This window comes from Malaclemys terrapin, chromosome 11 (assembly GCF_027887155.1).
Source record: "Malaclemys terrapin pileata isolate rMalTer1 chromosome 11, rMalTer1.hap1, whole genome shotgun sequence".
NCBI classification, from domain to species: domain Eukaryota; kingdom Metazoa; phylum Chordata; order Testudines; family Emydidae; genus Malaclemys; species Malaclemys terrapin.
This window is the reverse complement of record NC_071515.1, coordinates 72,640,941-72,657,350: the sequence shown is the minus strand read 5'-3', so window position 1 is coordinate 72,657,350 and position 16,410 is coordinate 72,640,941.

Here is a 16,410-nt window from a genome sequence, read left to right as displayed (position 1 = left end):
ATTAGATACACATCATCATTCCTCAGGTCAAACTTCCTTTGCAGGTGCCTTTCCACAACACTCAGCATTTCAGTGTATCTGGATGATTTCATGTACTCACAATGAAATGTCTCTAGCTGGAATAGTAGGAGAACTCTCAGCTCTCCTGGCTTGTGCATCCTGTACACAGGATAATGGATTCTGCTGCTGTCCAACCTTGTTGGCATCAACCTTGCGGGGAGATATTAATTGATTCCTGCCAACCCCTGGTGATCAGCCACTGTATCAGTGAGGTTGGAGTGGCCCTCTGGGGAGAGGGGATTAAAGTGTGCTGGGTTTCTTTGTTTTGTGTCGTTGTAAAGCTGATCCCTAGGATGGGGTGACCTTGTACAGTGTGTGCGAATTGTTTTGGAACACTGTTCACTTCTGCATTTTCAAAAAGAAAGTCAGTCACACCAAAACGAGGAATCTGGGTGGGATTTGTAGAAGTGTCTAAGTGATTCAGGGACACAGATCCCACTGATTTTCAATTAGGCTGTGCTCCTAAATCACTGAGGAGCTTTTGAAAGCCCGACCTGCTACCCTATGTCATGTGCTTAGAAGGGGAGGCTTAATGTAGTGCATGTAGCTTGGTAGTTTTCCAGGTGTGGCGTGGATAGAGCGTATGGACCTGATACTCCTCTCAAGCTAGGAGTGACTCCACGGAAGTGGTATGTATAGTTTGTGGAAGATTATTTTTTTAGCATGTGTGCTATATATATGACACTATTCAGCCCTGGAAGGACACTGGACAGGATGATCTTAATAGGTCTTTTCCAGATTCTATGCCTTTCTGTAAAAAGAGAGTTCCAAAATGGAGGTGGGGGTCAAGGCCAAATCCCTAGCCCTGCATGTTCCCTTCCTAAAGAATCATGAGAGCAAGTTCTAGTTGTCTAAAGCAACATCGGTGAGACTACTTGTGTGTGTAGAGTTAAGTATGTGTGTATGTGTTTGTAGGATTGCGACCTGTTACAAAGTCTTCTAAATATATATATTTATATATATATCATTGGGTATGAATCATACTCCTAGGATGTTTTGCATTTATATTAAGCTGTTTACTAACAGGTAAACTCTCAATAACCCCCATTCTTTGTATGGCGGAACCTGTCAGAAACCAGATGCAGTTCTATAATAATTGTGGTTAGGTACCACTAGGACAAAACAGTCCATGTCACTATGGTCTGATGCTCTTTGTACTCTATGATTTATTAACATCTGGAAGGTTATTGTGTATGGTTGGTATAGATGTCCTTATATTTTTAAAAATATATATGAAACTAGATAAGGAAAGGGGAGTAATGTATATTATTCTTCTATGTGTCATAAACCTGTACAGTATAAATATAAATCAAATCAAGTTCATACTTTGGGATAGATTAGCTGCTGCAGGACTGTCTTCCAGGGATTGGTACCTATGAACCTCTCTGTGCTGATTCATCTCTGATTAATAAACATGATTGAATCAAGTTATCTGATGTTTCATTAATCAATAACCAAAACCGAACCCTAATAGACCTAAGTCTCCAGGTACCAGTATGCTGCTGATTGGATGGGCTGATGGTTTTTCTTAAAAAGGCTGTTTTTTCCCCCTGTCTGGAAGGGAATCTTCTAGCTCTCTGTGCCTCAGTTTAACCATCTGTAAAATGGGTATTGTGCAGGGCTGTTGTGAAAATGAACTATTGTTTGCAAAAAGCTGTGAGCTCCTGCTATCATTTAAAAAGTAAAATTTTTTGGAATGTTCAGAGTTTTCTGGTCTCATAAAAACTAGGCTCTTATAGATATGTCTACAATGCAAATTTGGTGCTCCCATTCTACAGAGTACTGTGACCCTTGTGAACAAAATATGCTTATGTACTCTAAAAGTATTATTAGAGAAGGAGTAAATTGAGAGTGTTTGAATCTACATCTGGATTAGCTTTGGCCTAGTTCTGAGGCTAAATCATAAGCAGGATTGAGGTTTAATGGAACCAAACTCTCATGAGCTCTTCATAAATGAGACATCGGTACCAAAGAGTAGAAAAGTTAAAAGATAATCTGCTTTTGCCACAGTCCTCCTATTCGAGACCACAAGATTGGAAGTCTTGAACTGGATGCCTAAAAGCGAGGCTCTAGCCCAACCAGAAGTAATGACCTCATAAAATAATGCCTGAGAGAAAGTCTGTGGCCTATGTTATGCAGGAGGTCAGACTAGATAATCACAGTGGTCCCTTCTGGCCTTAAATCGGAGTACGAATCTAAACCAGATCAAAAAATAGACCTCTTTCCAGATCTGATTCAGAATCAAACTGTCGGGCTGATTCCGTGGCAGTGGGGAGAAGACTGTGTTTGCGTTACCACTGGCAATTAAGACCGCCTGGAAGACTCTCAAATGTAATTGTTTGGGGAGAACTCTCCAGAAGCAATAGCATGGCTTTCTCAGCTGAGCACGCTTGCGTCAGGTGTTTGCTCTAGTTCTTGGGCCACCAGAGTGGAAGTGTAGTCAGCCTCAGGGCGCGGGTCAGATTTATTCAGTTTAACGTTTCTTTGACGTTTGCTTTTGTTCTTTAAGTCTGCTTCTTTATTACTGGATTGACGATATGGCTTCTTTAGGAGACAGCAGTGCTTCTTGGATGCTACCGCTTGTGGGTAATTTTACGGGCTGGGAGGCTAATCTGATACACCATCTTTGCACACTCAGGATTCTGGGCTATTCTAGTGGCATAAATTAGAGTAGCCCTGAGGCGGCTCTCGTTTATAGTAGCCTCTCAAGCCTCCGCTCCACAGTGCAGAATCTTCATAGCAATGTGTGCTATTGAGATTCCTCCTACTGCATTGGGGTTCAAGAAGGGGGAACATATGACTGCTATAAGCAACCCTATTCTGTGCCTGCCCAAGGGGAATTTTTTCCCAGCCCCTTGTGGCATGGTTCCAGCTCCTATGTGTCATTGGAGTGGTGCCTAGGGATCGAGGAGCAAATTATAATACTCTATCCTGAAGTCTGAAGGCAGGATTGACTGTAGCCAGTCATTTATTATATGATGGTGATGAGCACAGTATAAATCTATACAACATAGATTAGAATTTGCAAATGGCATCATCACAATTTGTATCTTAGCCTCCGTTATGACAAACAAACGTGATAAGACTGACGCTCTCATAAAAGTTTCCCTCAAAAAATATAGAATGAAACTATAACGATTGGAAATAGTGTGCCATCATGAGTACCCAATTTAAAACTTCAGCCAGGGTAGAAACTGAAATGTAATACGCAGCGATAAAAAGTTATTTTTTTCCTGTAAATGTGCATGTAGCCAATAAAAGCTTTTCTCTTTTCTTAAAATGACTCTGATGTTTTGCCAGCTAAGCAGGACGCAGGCAGCTAGCCCACATTGGGCAATGAGCTAGTCAGATCTTAAGCTAGGCTGGCTCAAGATGTGTATGTGAGACCTCAAATGAAATCTCATGTCCTATTGGAAATGGTGTTGGTGACTTCAATAAGTGGCATTCTTCCCTTGTACTCTGTAATTCACAGGGGTCTGATTCACTGCCAGGTGAAGTTGCCTGCAAATCTATCCTTACCTTCAGTGGGTTCTGGATTATGAAGGTTTTAGCTTTTTCCTGAGACGTAAAACAAGTTCCTGAGTATTTGTGGTTATGAAAACTCCATGGGATTCTATATAAAAGTTGGGAGTATTTTTATCCCAACTGCTTTAACTAAATTCCACCTCAGGAACTGCATTCTGCCTATCCTTAAATCTGACTGCCGGCAGTCGCGGTGGCATGATATAGTAATTCTCTTCTGAAATGTCTTTATTCAGAATTGTTCTTGGAGCATGTTCTGAGAGACCCCTTCTTCGTTATCTCTAGACTGATTCTTGCCTGCATATTTATACCTGCCTCTGGAAATTTCCACCACATGTGTTTGACAAAGTGGGTATTCACCCACGAAAGCTCATGCTCCAATACTTCTGTTAGTCTATAAGGTGCCACAGGACTCTTTGTCCCTTCTTTTTTATAATTCCTCTAAATGCAGAACGTTTGAGGTTATTTTAGACCCAAATCAATTCCCTTTGACTTTTGACAGTATTTTAAAAAAATGTCCCAAGATTTCCTCTTCTCAACATGATCACCTCATAACTGTTAGCCATTGGGACCACTCACTGAGGGATGAGTGGATTTTCATGCATGGATGGCTTTGTAAAACATACACTGTGGCTGAATCAGAAGTTATAGGCTTTAGTGCAACCATCTCTGGGTACGGTTCTTTGGACTGTGTTATACAGGAAGTCAGAATAAATCATTATAATAGTCTCTTCTGACTTTAACATTTACGAATCTATGACTTTTTGTTCTCCCTCCACCCAAAAAAAGCTACAAATTCACAGTCCAAAGGTATAAAAATTACATTGTCCATAACCTTTTGAGCAACCAGCTTTTTTTCAAACACAGTAAATTATAGATGCTATTCTAGGGAAAATTAATCAATATATATTTCTTTTGATATATAGCTGCAATAGGAAGCTACACATTAATTTTATTAAGACTTGATCATTTTCATTCAGTCCTGGGAGCGCTAAATTTTACTAATATTTGGCTGTGTCTCAAAGTGGAGACTCATTTGTAAACCAGAAACACATTTCATTCCTTAAATATGCAATTAATATTTGATGCAGTTGGGTGCAGTTGCCAAATTCCCAGAACTATGCAGCCAAAATGAGTAAGTGAAGACTAATTTAATGTTATTTAATGGAACTTTGGTAAACTTTACTTTGGTTTGGAGAACTCGGAAAGCTCGGCTGCTCATTCGTAACCCCTGCCCCCGCCAACTTGGACCCCTGATCCTGCAGTGTGTTGAACCCTGGCAAACTCTTCTGCTCAACACATTGACTTGTTCAAACTCTCTTGCCCCCTTCCTCCATCTCCAACTGGATTCTTCCATTCCTCAACCTTGAATCACCTTTCTTATCCGTATACTTGGCACTTCTAGAGTATCCTTCATCCTGCGCTCTTAGAGCCCTTTACAAACATTGGTGAACCACCCCATGCAATATCCTTTTGAACTAGGTACTCTAAGTATTGTGGTCCCTGTTTTACTAATGGGGAAACTGAGGCACAGAGAGGTTAATTAACTTGTTCAAGGGCACATGGCATGTATGTTTTTGAACTGGGAATAGATTCCAGATTTCCTGTTTCCCCTCTTCTGTGCTTTATTTACAAGTCCTGTTCTCTAGCTTCAAATTCCCTTTTCTTAGACCCATGTGCCCCTTTTCCTCCATGATAACATCACAGGGTCTGGTCTGCCAGACTCCGACATTTTCAAATCCTACTTGTTCTGGGACTTTCCAAACCAGAGGTATCCCTGGGAAGCATGAGATGTCTCTAGCCAAGTAACCCCAGCATGCATCAGATTTAAATAGAACAGTACATCAAAACTGGGAGGGATAGGAAAGGCCTGGCTGAGTTTATGATAGGCCTCACCCAGCGAGCCTGTTGGAGGCTGCAGACAGGATGATATAAAAGTGGGGCACTTTCATAATACCATCTATATATTCTGGAATTGATATTTGTCTAGCTCACACTCCAAAGATTGGGCAAACCACACTGAATAATATAACCATTGTGGAAATGTCACACACTGGCCAAGTGTCTTTGTCATCCTTTAGTGGATGCACCAGGTAGAAGGTTTGAACTGGCTGTGTCTTCAGGCTAATGGGTCACAGACTATTTACATAATGGACTAGATCAATTGGCTTGAAGGTAATAACTGACTCAAACTTCTTGCACGGCGCAGCCACTAGAGGGGGACAAAGATACACTTGGCCAGTGTGCTATAGAAATATTGGGATTCATCAGATGTGCAGTTAAAGATAAATAGGTTCTATTGGATATATAGTAGTTATATCTTTGAGAAATGCTTGTTGTCTGCTGTGATGCAGTTCTTTTCTGTTGAGCATATCATCAGTACAGCTGTTGTGCCTTGTTCTCGCTCATTCATTAGGTGTACCTGCTGCCTACAAATAATACATCAGACGATGCCAAAGGTCCAGTCAGTGCAGATCCAGTCTAAGAAACACCCAGCCATAAGGTTTGCAGGAGCCCAGCTGCTCCAAAATCAGAAATCTTCTTGGGAAGAGGAAGACATTGAAGCAGAATTCCGAGCTCATTTTCAAAGGTTCCCTGAAGCTGACAGGCAGCAAGGAAAATTGCTGTTTTGTGTTAATCTGAGCTGGAGATAAGGTAAATACATCTATTATGCTTGTATAGATAAGTCAGTTCAAGAAAAAAAATGCTATGGGCATGTTACAATAGGCTTGATGAATGTGTCACCCCAACAGCTAACCCAATGTTTGCATGGTATAAATCTCCCAAAGCTAACCCAGTTTTTGCACTCCGAAGTGGTACAAAGCCCATGTGAATCCATAAAGTGGCTCGGCAGAATTAAAGTACCTGGATAAGGACTGATCACTTTCTGATGCAATAATCTGGGTGGGGCAAGATACATTTTTAGAACAAACTCACTAAAAGCCTTTTGAAAAGGTGACTAAATATAGCAGCAGACATGGTTCGGAGATATGTAGTGGCCCAAGCCCAACATATATGGAGAAGGCAGGTCTGATGAGGTGTGCATGCCCCATGCAGAGCAGATGAAGTACTGCAAGGGAGATCAAGCAAGGAGCTGGTCCTACTCCAGAGAACCTAATTTGCATCAGATGGAGTGAATGTGTTTCAACTGGGTTTAGCAAAGCTGGGGCTTGGAGCCTCTCAGGGAGAAGGAAGGAAGGACTCTTTCCCTTTCCACCCAGCCCAGTCTGAGCCAGGAGCCTGCCCTGCTGATTGGCCAGGAGAGCTGGGGGAGAGGTCAGTTTCATCTCTGCATGAGGACTGTACATGGTCAGCAGACAGGACTGTTTGTTTCTGTTGGTTAACAAGGACTGAAAGGCCCCTGCCAGGCGTTTCCCAAAAGACTTTTCCCAGTGACCAAAAGCTGAGGGAAGCATGAATCTGTTTCCCTGGACAGCTTTGTAACTTGAGTCTGGAATCTTAAATGCACAGGGTCACAAAAAGGGGCTGGAATGGTAGAGTGTTATAATTTTCCTTTATGGCATATTTCCTGAGCTTCATGCTGTACCCAGAGCCAAGCTTGTACGGCTGGGTATAGAGCAGCAAAGCCTTCTTCTGTGCTGTCATGCAGCCAAAGCAAGCGCAGAAAGCAGGCAGGATACAAACCGGGGAACAAACAGGGAGCCTGGAGGAAGTGTGAGAGGATGTCCAGCAAAAGGACAGTGACGTCACACATATAAAGTAAAAGAAATGTGCAAATACTAAAGAATCTGTGGTTTGGATGAGCAGCCACAATGATGCACAGGTGATGGTGTTGGAGACGCTGTCACCCAGGCATGGGCAGAAGCAGCAGCAGCTTCCCAGGTGTTCCCAGAATTTTTCATTGGTGAGAAATAGTGCCAGGATAAGTTTAAATTGGAAACAGGTTCACCAGCTAAAGTACTACCCATGGAAGTACCTAAACAGTTAAGGTTCACACTCACACTCACAGGCATTGGTCATGGAGATAAGCCAGGTATAAGAAAGGTGCAAAATGTTTACAATTATAAACTTATAAACCAAGAAGCACCATCAGAGCATGTTGTGATCTTAAACTGATCCAATTGGGAATTGCAGGAGAAACCTCCCAGCTCTAGTGCTACAAGCACCTGAGGAGGATAAAACACTGCCAAGCTGTATTTATGGAGTAGGGCAGGCAGGCTTTCTGGGGAATACAAACTCAGGTTGGATGCTATGGTCTTGCAATACACGTGCTACAAAAAATCCCATTGTACTAAGAGATTAAAAATTTTGCCGTTAGGAATAATTGCTATGACTGTAGATTTGGGAGGATGTCATGATGGTGGTGGAGAAACAGCACAGAGGGAGAGCTGTGTCTGTGTGACTTGGCCAAAGAGACTTGAATAAGGCAATCAAGTTTTGCCCAATGCTTGCGTTTGATGATGTAAGGAGTAAATTGGCTGCTGCCCAGATTTTCAGTGTCTTGGAGGCTGGTCCCAGTACTGGCAGGTAAGACTGGATCCAGGAAATTCATTGTTAATGCTGTTAAATTTCCCCAGTGGGAGAGTGTCCCAGTTACACTTTGTTCATTTAGCCTAATAAATGTTTCCAAAGGAAGTAAAAAGGATATATGTGCCAGGCTATGGCCCTTGTGGATGATATATTGGTGTTTAAATTACTATGTTCTAATTCTCCTGGTTTACCAGTAGAGTTTAAGGCATCAATTTTGACCTATAAATCCCTAACTGGCCTGGGACCTGCCTAACTGAGATGCCACCTCTTCCCCCTGCCACAAAGGTGTTTGAGCTGGAGTCCCTGCAGCTTAAAGAAGAGGTGGCAGCTGAAGGGCACTTTCAGGGATGGGCCCTCAACCTTAGCATCTACTACCCCACCTTGAAGTTGTAACCTGCCTGAAGTTGCTGTCCTTCAGGGCGTGCTGCCCAGTCCATCTTGTTACCCGGGCTTTGGGGAAGCAAAGGAACACATTGAGCTGGTATCTATGTGAGGATGGCATATTGTTTGAACTTGACTTTATGGTCCGTCTCTTTCTCTGGGCCTTACAGGCTAGAATAGATCCTCTCCCCTCACCGGTAGAGAATAAGGGCAATGTTTTGCTACCCTTAATCATGCGAGTAACCCCTTACTACTTGAGTTGTTCCATTAGTGCTCAATGGGGCTGTTTGGTCTGAATAAGGATGGTGGAATCTGGTCCAATGGGACTATTAATGGAGTAAGTGATTAATGATTAAAGAGATCAGGATCTGGTTCCAAACAAACTTCATACAGGCCCACCAACAGCTCTTAGGTGGTACCAGATGTCATTCATTCCTTCACACTAGGCCTCTTGAGGTCTCTCTCTTATTACCAATCCATGATGCATCTGATTCACCATCCCCTGCTATATTTAAGCACTGCATATTTTTGTGGTGGGGATCCCAATGCTTCTACACGCTGAGCCACCGCACCTCATTTCTTGTGTCAAAGCAGAATGCTTATGCACTGCTCATTTTTTTAATTTCATGCAATTATTAAAATGTCCCATTTGCATACAGCAAACTGTGAAAGAAGCCTCCAGTGGCAGTTCTTGCATATTTCATTATTAACTTTTTCAAGGACCTGCTGGCTGAGAAAATGCTTGTGGAACTGGACTACAAACCAACACTTAAGCATGATCATGATTGGTCCCTTGTCAGGAGTTTTCATAGATTCATAGATTCATAGATTCATAGATTCTAGGACTGGAAGGGACCTCGAGAGGTCATCGAGTCCAGTCCCCTGCCCGCATGGCAGGACCAAATACTGCCTAGACCATCCCTAGTAGACATTTATCTAACCTACCCTTAAATATCTCCAGAGACGGAGATTCCACAACCTCCCTAGGCAATTTGTTCCAGTGTTTAACCACCCTGACAGTTAGGAACTTTTTCCTAATGTCCAATCTAGACCTCCCTTGCTGCAGTTTAAACCCATTGTTTCTGGTTCTATCCTTAGAGGCTAAGGTGAACAAGTTCTCTCCCTCCTCCTTATGACACCCTTTTATATACCTGAAAACTGCTATCATGTCCCCTCTCAGTCTTCTCTTTTCCAAACTAAACAAACCCAATTCTTTCAGCCTTCCTTCATAGGTCATGTTCTCAAGACCTTTAATCATTCTTGTTGCTCTTCTTTGGACCCTTTCCAGTTTCTCCACATCTTTTTTAAAATGCGGCGCCCAGAACTGGACACAATACTCCAGCTGAGGCCTAACCAGAGCAGAGTAGAGCGGAAGAATGACTTCTCGTGTCTTGCTCACAACACACCTGTTAATGCATCCCAGAATCATGTTTGCTTTTTTTGCAACAGCATCACACTGTTGACTCATATTTAGCTTGTGGTCCACTATAACCCCTAGATCCCTTTCTACCGTACTCCTTCCTAGACAGTCTTTTCCCATTCTGTATGTGTGAAATTGATTTTTCCTTCCTAGAGGTGGTTTGAAGGGATGATTTTGGATGCATTACGCTACATCCTATTAGACTGTACAAGGCAAGCGCTGTGTCAGGCTATGAACAACAGGGGTGGACAGGAGTCAGAATTTCAGACCTGATTTCTGAGGTCCAGATCCAGGCTAGGGTTTTTCTTCCCTCTGTTGTTAGTATGATGCAGCCTTATGATAACACTAAGACCATGGGACAAAGATGCCCAGGGAACAAGTAAAACTGAAATAAAAGGGTTAGTGCAATACAATAGGTGAAGCCACCCCCCTTTCTTCATTCAGTTGCCTCCCCAAACTCCACCTCTGCAGGGATGGCCAGAAAGAAATGAGTTGTGGTTTCTCTTTTCTAATAGTAAAAAAGACCTTTTTTGTCCCTACCCCTGGATTCCCTAGTGAGTTTTGTCTAGCATGTGTCCATCAGCTCTTCAGTGCACGGTTTGCCTCTGTTGTTATGCATTGTACAGCATTGGATGCATTGTCACTGCTACACAAGTTATAAAGAGAAATTTTACAGCTGGGCTTGATCTTCAGGCGTGTTGAGCGTCCACAAGTCCAGTTGCCATGTCTAAATTAGGAAAACAGGTTTTCAAGACACAACCTATTAGTTAAGGCATTTTGACTAATGTGGTCTTAAGTGTTGCACTGAGGGAAGGCTTGGCAAGCTGTGTTTAAAAGCAGGATGCCCATGACCAGCTAATATATTCGTAAACATAATTTGTCTTGTCTATGCTAGACAGGAAGCAAAGACCTGTTAGTTAAAACGTTTTGGCCAGCATGTTGGCCACAACCTATTTTTCTAGTCCAGACACAAGTGCATACTTTGGGTACATGCTCCCTCTGAAAACTATCCCTGACGTTATAAATAATTTAAATCAATAGCCACATTATTTACTGTAACCCTCTTTCTTATCGCTATAGAAGAAATTCAAGATGGCCGTACGCTACCCCATCATTTAAGACGTCACGGTGGCACTTGGGGAAGTTTCACAGAATAAATATAAATGTAACGGTTTGAGGGGAATCATTGCCAAAGATTCTGGAGCATCTGCCTCTTGGGTCAGAGTATGGGGAAATCAGACAGAGGAGTACTCATCCTCGGTTGTCCAACCCATAAGACGAGCAGAGTTTTAAACCATATTTGTGACTTCAAGCCATGGCCCATGATGCGGGGTGTGTGGCTAGGCCTGGCAGTACCGTAATTCCCAGGAGAGAGTCTGCTGAGCCCAGGGGACAAAGCAAGTATTCCTCCTGGGGCTCTGAATTAGCACGCACCAGAGCAACTGCTCTGCAAGCCTTTGAAGGATGTAGCTTCAGCTTCCCCAAGCCAGTGTAGATTCCAGGCTGCTCTGCAGTGCTCTGTGGTACAGGCTCCCCCTACTACACTAGCACTTTTGACAGAGCTACAAAGGGCCACTTGATAGCCCAGCGCTGTAGCAGCACTGGGGGAATTCTCCCCTGGCACCTCAGTGTCCTTTATGCACTTCCAGAATGATGTATACAGTCTGAGAGGGGTAAATAATGTCGTTTTTATTGGAGTATCACAGTGCTGCAGAGGAATGGGAGCTGGGAAAAATGGCCCTCCACTATGGTGTGTGTGTGTTTGTTTTTTCTTTTTTTCCAACGTGGTGAATGAAGATGGGTTGTCCGTTGTTAAATTAGCGTGTGCTGGGTGAAATCCCGGCCCCAAGTTGAAGACAATGGGACCAGGGTTTCACCGTTTTAAACACAGCACTCTGATGCTTTACTTGCTAAACTGTCTGCTGTTTGTAATTCAAGTTCCTGGAATAAATTTGCCAGTTACTTGCCTGGAATATTTGTCACTGTTACAGCTATACATTGCTAAATTTATTGACAGTCTCTCTGCTTGGAAGGGAAGCAGCATGAGAGCTAAGAACATTATAGTGGGCTGTTATTAGACAAGAACAGAATCTTGGAGTTCCTTTTATGCTCACAGTATCAAAAGTCATAGGTTAAGTACCAGTAGGGCAGTAACCCATCTAGGCTGATACACTTGTCATTGGGCGCTTTTGTGGAATATAACAGGTGCTGTATCTTCTAGAACACTAGCTAAGGAGCAGGTTGTGTCCATTTTTGCTATCGGGGGAGGGTTGTGGTGAAGGGGTGGATTATAAAACTGTTACGTCTCTGCAAGTGGGCACAGTTGAAGTCCTTGCACTCCCTGGAATGTAGGAATTCCCTTCTAGCACCAGACTCTCCTAAGGTTTCTGTTTCCCCCAGCTCCACACTGGCCAACCGGGGGAGTTATAGAAGTGAGAGTGCACATAACTCACTGGTCGATGTATGGTATCCACCTGCTCTGTGCCCAATCCACAGGATGTTAACGTGTTAAGGCAGTGGTTCTCAAACTTCTGTACTGGTGACCCCTTTCACATAGCAAGCCTCTGGGTGTGACCCGTCCCCAATAAATTAAAAACACTTTTTAATATATTTAACACCATTATAAATGCTGGAGGCAAAGCAGGGTTTGGGGTGGAGGCTAACAGCTTGCGACCCCCCTCCATGTAATAACCTCATGACCCCCTGAGGGGTCCTGACCCCCAGTTTGAGAACCCCTGTGTTAAGGAGAGTCTTTGTTTAGCTCAAGCTATGGAGACTCATGCTTTTAATTTTGGAGGTCCCCAGTTCAATCCACAGGGTCGGCAAAGCTGGCGGCTGTCATGCATGTTGCATCCTGTGCCCAATATGCTTCAGGAGGAGACCTGTGGCAAAATTGCACCTGAAACTCCTCCTGCAGCATGGTGGCTCTGCACAGCTCTCAAAAGCCTGGGTCTACGCTGCCTAATCAAGTCTCCTGAGCCAGGATCTCAGCTGGTGTAAATCAGCAAAACCCCACAGAAATCAGTGCAATTTTGCAACTTTACACCCACTGAGAATCTGGCCCTGTGTGTCTGAATTATACTACATGAGACAAACCTGTTGACTTGGTTATAGGTATAGCATGTGCGTATCATTTAGAAATACTCCGGAGATGTCCATTTCAGCTTTGGGAGTAAGTTTTTCCAAAGATTGATCCCAAATTATGGTTTATGCCTATCTCTAGTTTCAATAAACCTAACTTTTTAAAAAGTCCTCTTGAGTTGTTCTAACACTGCCATGGGGAGGGGGGAAACCGGGACAGAGAGATCCTGATGGTCAAGGTTCAGATTTTTTCCTTAAACAGTGCACGAATGAAAACTGTTGGCTCAGTTACTTGGCAAATTGTGTTCAGGCTCCTGCACTCTAGAGGCTCCAGAAAACAATTTGGTCAGGGATTTTAGAGTAGGGCTGTATCTTGCTGAGGTCAATAAATAAATGCCTGTTGTAGAAAGCCAAGATACAGTTTGGGTTCCCCAGAAGCAAAATCTCAAGACCGCAGAAATTATTGCCCAGAAAGGAACTGTGGACTAGAGACCTGAGCACAAAGTCGAGTCAGCTAGTCCTGAGTTCTAATCCTGCCTTTGCTACCTATGGCCTTGGACACACCCCATTGCCTTTTGGTCTTTTCCCTCATCTGTCAAATGGAGGTGATACTATTTGCCCACTTACCTCTCCAGGTCATTGTGTGGATTAATTAGGTAGTGTCGGCTCAGTGCTTTGAGCATACAAACACTGTAAAAATGCTAAGTATTCTAATTGTATCAAGCTTTGGATTGTTGTGTATCCCTTTATTCGTATGTGTGGGAGCTCTAGCCAAATGGCTGTTTTGACATTCTTGGATGAGAATCCAGGCGCGGTTACTCAAACATGATACACATGCTAGTTCTCTGGCATGGTGGCCCTCATTCCCATCTGTCTGCATGGCACAATGCCCTTTCACAAGGTGCTATGTCCGTTTCAGGGGCTCAGGCGTGCCAACTGAAAGAGAGGGTTAGCTTGCAAGATCTTCTCTAGCTTTCTGCAAGAAGACCTTCAAGGTGGCATGCCATAGCCATTCGGTGTTGTATGCCTCATTGCAGGCTGTGTCCCTGTAGCGCTCTAGTGGCAGCATCTGCAGGAAAGGTGACAGAATCTAGGATTTAAGAATTTAGGAGGTCTGTTGAACCTTCCTCTGAAGCATTTGGTGCAGACCAGTGTCGGATATTGGACTGGAGGGGCAGATACAATATTGGACTGGATGGGGCTCTGGTCTGATCCACCATGGTAATTCCCATGTTCTTAATCGAGGCACAGAGCACCATTGTGCTAGGCACTGTAGAGAAAAGGAACAGATGACAATCCCTGCCCCCAAAAGTGCCCATGTTTTCCAATATGATGAATTTGGTTTCCTCAGCTTGAGACCCCTTAATGCAGCCTGGTTTTCAGAAAGTAACGAGCATCCATCCTATGTAAATTAGGCCCCCAAAATACTTAGGCCCAGATTTTCAAAAGCAACTAGTGAAGAACCTGATGCTGATTATCTTTGTGGAGTAATAAACAAATACTACTACAACACACTACTGAAGCTAGAGCCACTTCTTTATTTAAATGTATGTAATTAAAATGGACAGACATAGGCTACTTCTACATTTGAGCTGGGAGACTTGATTCCCAGCTTGCTTAGATGTACCTGCACTAGCTCGGCTCGAGTGAGAGTCTAAAAATAGCTGTGTGGCCAAGTTAGCACAGGCAGTTGCTCGGGCTAGCCACCCCAGTACCTACCCACTTGGACCTGCAGATGAATACTCAGACAGCTAGTCTGAGCCACCAGCCATGAAACCCCAGGCCACACCGCTGTTTTTAGCATCCTAGCTTCAGCAGAGCTAGCACAGATATGGGTACATCTATGCAAGCTGGGAGTCGCACCTTATAGTGTCCACCACTCTAATTTCAACCATTCTAGCTAAGGCTACAAAACCATTGTGAACACTCCCTCTAAGGCTGAAGAATGGTGGTAGGGGCAGTATAGTCAGTTGTTTCTTACATGTGGCCTCATGTTGTATTATATAGTAGAACTGGAAATATTTGGTGTTCATTAATTTTTGCCACATCTGCTGATTTTTTTTTTTAAATCTGCAAAAATTGGCATATAATAACTATTTCCAGCACCATTGCTCCCCAGAACAGTCCAGCCATGAGCAAGACAACAACCAAATGTACGTCTGCGGGCTGCCTCTATTATATGTTAAACTACAGGTTCTAAAATGAACAGTTGTACTTTAGCCCCATTTGTCTCCATGCTTTTGGAAGTTGTTCCTTTCCCCAGAATGGATGGGGAGACTTGACAGGGAGGGGAAGAAGGATGGCTGGTAAGAGAAATTATCCTTTTTGTGGGATGAAATGCTCTTTAGAAAAAAAAATAAGCCATGTTATTAACGAATTGCGTTGTGTACGTTGTTTTGAGGTCATCGATGTGAGGTGACCTATGCAGACAGTGTGGCTCTTTGTCTCCCTCTGTTGGATGTAGTGATGTTTGAGACGGCTACTGCCTTCAAGAAAATGGCCTTTGTCCTTTCCCTCAAGCAGTAGAGGTCCCAGGTTCAATTCCCACAGATGGGCTGTGGAAGGGGTTGTTCCAATAGTGTTAGAGATAAAGGAGCAAGGATGCATGAAATCAGAACTGAACCCAAACTTAGAGCCAAATATATCCCTCTAACGCCTTCTGAAGTCAGTGGGATTTGGCCCTTAAACCCAAACTGACTTCAGCGGAGCTACAGTCCCAATGTACACCAACTGAGGATCTCTGGCCCTGTGTTTTCTTTTTGTTTTCATGCTCCTCAGTGCTATCTGGCTTTGACCAAGGCCAAAAGGAGGAATAACAAAAGCCTCCAGTAAAGATGCACATTTGGTGTTTCTAGCTTGGATGAAGAAAGTGCTGAAAAACCTCATAGGAAAATCTTTGTTTGTGTGATTTCCATACCAAAGAGCTGGGAACACTCAACCGGAGGAGACCTTTGGAGGTTCACCTATTGCTACATGGGCCAGTTAGAGTACAACACTTTAGAGCGCTCTACAAGTCACACCCCCAGAGTCTGAGCTGTTGCTTCATGTAGACAAGCCATAAATCTCACTTATTTTAAATAAGGAAGAATATTAAAGTGTAGAAATCGGTTCCTTTAAAATAAGAAACTAGAAGATTTCAGCGGTGCAGAAGCATTAACTCATCTCCCTGTAATTCTTCTGCAGTAATTGGCAAACTCTATATACTGCACAGCATTAAATTGGGCACCTAGGTTTAATATCTGCTCAGCCTAATCTCAGATTATATTAATCACTAATGAATATTACTTTGCTTTTGTTCGTGCAGAAAGAATCAATACTGTAATTACAATCTGTTTAATAATGTGCCTTTACCTTTCTTTTAATAGGGCTTGCTAGTTTATTTAGATGCAAACATCTAAGGATTTTTATATTCCCCAAGAGCACTTCCTCTTTTAAATACTTAGTGATACAGTTAC